The sequence below is a fragment of the Rhipicephalus sanguineus genome, chromosome 6 (genome assembly GCF_013339695.2).
Source record: "Rhipicephalus sanguineus isolate Rsan-2018 chromosome 6, BIME_Rsan_1.4, whole genome shotgun sequence".
Classification (NCBI taxonomy): Eukaryota; Metazoa; Arthropoda; class Arachnida; order Ixodida; family Ixodidae; genus Rhipicephalus; species Rhipicephalus sanguineus.
In genome coordinates this window covers 119665348-119671448 of record NC_051181.1, presented here as the reverse complement: position 1 = coordinate 119671448, position 6101 = coordinate 119665348, and positions in this window count along the sequence as shown.

Genomic DNA, 6101 nt, shown 5'->3' with positions numbered 1-6101 from the left:
TCCTTCATCATACGCAATGACAACTTGATCATCATCTGCGTTGCTTTCTGGGCGAAGACTTGGCTGCGGGAGTTGCGACCTAGGGCTTCCGGGTATAGGCATTAAAGGGGCGGATATCAGTTCGAGCATCTTATTGCGCTTCTCGATTGCGCTAAACGGGCTTATTTCCGGATCATTTTAGGAGGCTAACTGTAAGGAAGCGTGGCTACATTTGTCACAGTTGCAAGAAGCTATCGGAGGACGTTGCTGCAGTTGTAGGGTAAATCGGTGGGCAACACTTTCGAGGTCTTCTGTGCCTGCTTATGTTGATCTGGAGTCTATGTGTTTCCGTCTTTCATTTCCTCTAAGTGTAGGGCAGAAAACCAAAAGTTCGTCCGGTTACTTTACCGAATTGCGATGTATTGTGTTTTGGACTCACTGTTGCTGCTTGCAAATCAGTTCTGCGGAAACCCGCAAGGTGGCGGAAGGGTTAAGAAAATGAAAATAGACAACCAGCCGTTTGTAGCACGAAGCCACAAGCAAATCCATACAGATTTCTCAGAAATAAAGCCTCTTAGTTGCCGAAAAATTCGTCCTGGTCCGGGGATCGAAACCGGGACCAACGCCTATCCGGGGCGGTCGCTCTACCAATTGAGCTATCCAGGAAGCTAGCAATTGGCAGCGCGAGGGCGAATCCATCGACAACTCGAAGCAACTGGACACATATTGCAAATCAGTTCTGCGGAAACCCGCAAGGTGGCGGAAGGGTTAAGAAAAGGAAAATAGACAACCACCCGTTTGTAGCACGAAGCCACAAGGTAAGCACGAAGCCACTTCCTTGCGAATCATCCGCGAACCTTCCGGAAACACAATCATTTCACACCATTCGTGAGGAAACCGTATTTCCTTCGTGTTGTCCACGAGTATCTCCCTTTCAGTGCAAAAGCGCTTGCAGGACCAGATGTATAGTGATCTATATTCCAAACTTTATTTTCACGCAGTACACAATGGGGAAGGAGCACCCCTTACTTTAAACAACCCTGAAGGAGTGCAGGCCGATCGTGTTCTTACTCCATACATTTCATTCTTCAAATGGTGTACTGTCCACTCCCTATTGACCATAAATCTACGTGTCGAAAATTATGAAGGATGCACGACAGGTGACATACTTTCATTTTTCTTTTTTTGAGAAAGTCGTGTGCTTAGACAGTCTTGAAACTCAGCTAGATACCTCATATTTCCTAGATTTTACAAGCGAGGGCATCCCGTGGGAGTAGGAAGAGAAAACAATGTGGTACAAATATGTATTAAGTGTTGCAAAGTTATACTCGTTGCCTTGCCAGTTACAGCCGCCAGAGTGCGATCATATCTTGGAATATCTACAAATGCAGATATTCCAAGAGGTCATTCCAAGAAAGAACACCCAGGGCGTTTTGTAGCGATTTACGTGTCGGAACTTCAAAGCAAATTTCCTACGCGAGTACTCCTCTCAAAAAGGCAGTCGCTTCAGTATCCAGTAGCATTTTTTTCATGCCCAGTGCCAGCTACAAGGTTTAGATTAAACGAGCTCAGTAGGACGGCGCCAGCCAGGAATATGAAGACAAAAAGCGTTGCGGGCAGATCCCTTATTGAATTACGTGATAGGAGATTTATTCCACCGTTATACTGCAGAAGCAGTCTGCGCAATCCTTCGTCAAAATGGGAGAGATACAAGAAAATGGTCTTGGATAAATAATGATCGCTATGTGGAGTGCGCGTGCACCGTGATCTTTCCCGTCAAAGAAGGAAAAAATAAAGTCCGTAAAGTATAACACGCATTAAGGGGGTCCTTGTTTGTATTATTGTTTTTTAAGCCTGCTTTCATTCCGCTCTAAACCCACCAGTGATGCAGATACACCTTCAGCAGCACACATGCTGCTTTTATAAAACTTTATAAATTGTTTCCTATGGCCTTACACCATATGGAAGCTGTGGGACAAATAGTCACTGCGTATTCCCACAGTAAGTATTTTCTTATTTTCTTCTTAAGTCTATGCAACTGGCGACATGGAAACTATTTATGTTGTTATCACTCTTTCTAAAAGCTTGTCCTTGGCAGCTAGGTCGACCGTTTCACGATTTATCGCCAATACTAAATGATGTCGCTTCACCGTGTGTACCAGGGGCGTAGCCAGAAATTTTTTTCGGGGGGGGGGGGTTCAACCATACTTTATGTATGTTCGTGTGTGCGTTTGTATGTGGGCATGCCTATATACGCAAGCAAAACGGAAAAATTTCGGGGGAGGGGTTTGAACCCCCCAACCCCCCCCCCCCCCCTTGGCTACGCCCCTGTTGTGTACCTTTTCATGCCGCGTTATGACATAGTTCCACTAAGAAGCATATTTGGTTGCAAACACACGAGCACGTTGTGCGGCTCCCTTAATGTAACAGCATATGAGACAGGACAATACAGGGCTTCGTATGTTACTACGGTGATCACGCGTTACTAAACTTTTATAGCGAGAGCAGTTTAATAAACGCTGCTGGTTCATTTTTGCCGTTTGTTGCCACCGTCGCCGCGATGTTCCATATAAACTCCACTAGTATTAAGGCCGCGCCCCGCGCTCCATATACTGTGGGTGCGAGTGAAAGAGCGTGAGAGCTCTCGCTCTCTCACGAGTAGAAGACGCTCGTTTTCTACGCGTGTGTGCTATGTTAGAGGTCACGTGACCGCGCGAGTGATAGTGGAGGAGAGCACGACCGTGACATGGCTGTCCGTGTGGTTGAGTGCTTGCGCGGGCCGTGCGCCGCACCTGCGAGGCAACCTAGGGCGGGTCTGAAGGCCGTAAGAGTAGTAAGCGTGTCCTACAGTGTTGTTAACCGCGTAGACAGTGCTAGCAGAAGAGATGAAGCGAGAGGCGGCAGGTAGTGGTCGCTCAAAGCAGCAGACACTCTTCATTACATCAGCATTGTACACGGCAATATCGTGTAGTCTGATATTTTGCTTCAGACATCAACGGTTCACCCTTCGAGCGAAACCTCAACGTTTATTAGATGGAACTGGAAGCCACCACTTGCCTTCTCTCATCTTCTTTATACCTCAAGAACAAATCTCGCATAAACAGAAGGCACTGCTAAATTTTTACAAGGCAACAGACTTAGTTGCACATGCGGTTACAGACTAATTGTGATGTCGCATACCACACAGGATTGACTGACCGTGACATTGTGTGGGCTCGCCATCTTTCTCTTTCTTTACACCAATGACTTTCAGGCTCCCGCATGCGTTCCCCCCGTGTACGGTAGCCTACCGATTTCGTTAAACTAGTTAACCTTCCTCCCTTTATTCTCTCTCCTGTTCCTTACTTGCCTTCTCATCACCAAAGCCAGTCTCAGAATTCTTTGGGGGAGCTACTGCAGCGCAAGTATTGACGCAATAAAAAGCATGCCGGATATGCATGTATACTCCTAAAACCAAGTGCTTCCTAGGATTATCCCCGAGTTAACGTGCCTCTAGCACACGCCTGTCGCTGTTGGGCTGTTGCTGCGAGTACTGAAGAGTGGTCAGCCAGACACAATTTCCAGACACTTGTTAAATAACTGACCAATGATTGATATAGGAGAATTATTGACGTCCACCATATTTATTAGTCCATCGCCACAAAACAGGCAATATTAGTTGCACAGTACTGCCTTCACCAATAATAGCTTTTTCCTCTTCAATTGAAGCTAATGATATAGCAGCTGTTATCACTAGCTAAGTCCATGAACACAGCGTATATAATACGGTCAGTTACGGCATGAAAAAGTTGCATAACGTGCTACAAGTCGTCTGAATGGCGGCTTCGAACAAGGGACACCCAGTTTTCCAGTGAAGGTTAGGACACAGGCTTACCATTGCTAAGTGGGCTGCATAATATGCTCTTCAACTACTGACTTCCAGAACAACAGCAAGTCGTGCTGCGACGCAACCAGAAACAGGCAAATGCATGCATAACTATACGATAACAAGCAAAGATTCGTTTAATAATATCCTTAAGTTTCCCAATAACATAATATATACCATCTATGCACATCTGCAGCTCCACACATACAGTCTTCTATAAACGACGGGAAAAAGTTCAAGTCTGTCCAGTGGCGTAGCCAGGAATTTTGTTCGGGGGGGGGGGGGGGGCTCACGTTGGAACGTTGCAGCGCGACCTCCTCATTGAATTTTTAGAACGACTAAGTATATGAATAACATTTATTTATTTATTTATTTATTTATTTATTTATTTATTTATTTATTTATTTATTTATTTATTATATCCTCAAAGGTCCCGTATGGGACTTTACATGAGGGGTGAGCGTCATAAAATGGCGGTATCGATGAAGGTGTATGTTAGGATGTGGTTGAGTCGGCTTCCTGGATGGCATTTTTGAAGCGCGCAAAATCGCGGATGACTGCTGCTTCGTTCGAAAGGTCATTCCAGTCTCGGGCAGCGCGCAAAAAGAAGGACTGCTGAAATGAGGTGGTGTGGGCACGTGGCGGAATCACAGCATTTGAATGACTTGTGCGATGACCTCGACATCGAGGTCGACATCGACCGGCTGGATGAGGTGGTTGTCACGCGGTGTTGAATAAAAGAATCTGTGAAAAAGGCAGAGACGTGCAATACGACGACGAAGAGCGAGGGCAGAAAGATTTAACTGGGATTTGAGGGCGGAGATGCTCGAGTAGCGGGAATAATTTGAAACAATGAATCTGGTTGCTCGGTTCTGTACTGACTCAAGTATTTCGATATGATTACTTTGGTGGGGGCCAAAGACAGCAGATGCATACTCAAGTTTTGGTCTGGCAATGGTTTTATAAGCGAGTAGTTTAACGGAAGGTGGTGCCATGGAAATGTTACGGCGTATGTACCCGAGAGCGCGGTTAGCGGAGTGAATTATGTGATTTATATGGTCGCCCCAAGATAGGTCACTCGAAAGATGAACACCCAATCGACTCAGTAGCAGCTATATGACAGTTGTTGTTTGTGTAAGTAGCCGGCGTGTGGTTTCGGCGACGATGGAAATAAATTAGTAATGTTTTTTTCTTCGGATTAAGGGACATCAACCAGGTGGTACACCACTGCTGAATGCGTGAGAGGTCATGCTGTAGAGGGGAGACATCGGTGGGGTTATTTATAGGGCGGTAGAGGACACAATCATCAGCAAAAAGACGGATGTTAGATTCAACGGAAAGCGGAATATCGTTAATGTATATTAGGAATAAAAGAGGCCCTAGGATGGTACCCTGGGGCACGCCGGACAAGACATGGGAGAGGTCGGAGGAGTGATCATTAACATGCGCGAATTGTTTACGGTTTGTTAGGAATGCTTTAATCCAGTTAAAAACATGCCGATGAAGGTTTAGACGCGAGGTTTTTAGAAGGAGACGTGAGCGGGGTACCTTACCGAAGGCTTTTTCAAAATCTAAGAACAGTGTGTCAATTGGGATGTTACGGTCCATATGAAGGTGAATGTCGTGCAGGAATAATGCTAGCTGGGCCTCGCATGAGTGATCTTTACGAAAGCCATGTTGGTTTGGGTGAAAGAAGTTTACGGATGATAAAAATGTAGCAACATGAGAAAAGATGACGTGTTCCATGATCTTTGAACAAACACTAGTGAGCGAGATTGGTCGGTAATTACCTGCAAATGAGCGGTCACCCTTCTTGAAGACCGGAATGACCTTCCCAACTCTCCAGTCTAATGGGACTTCACCTGTGTCGAGTGACTGCTGAAAAATGATTGACAATATGGAACTGCATACATGTTTAGTAATTTTGAGAATTTTGGCGTTTATGCCATCTATACCGCATGACGAAGAGTTCTTTAATTGGTTAATAACTTTTACAATTGATTTCAATCTTTGGCATTGGCGGAAAAGCAAAATGCGGAAAATCAGGAAGTTCGTTGTTAGGTTCGTTAGTGAAGACGGAACAAAATGCAGAGTTGACGGATGGAACGTCGCAATTGGCAACGGGGGATCCAGAAGTGTCACAAAGAGAGACTGTGGTTTTGTCGTCCGGTTTCATAATTTTCCAAAAAAGTCGTGGGTATATGCATGTATTACCATGTACATACATTGTCACTGGTATTATCATTAACATGTATTA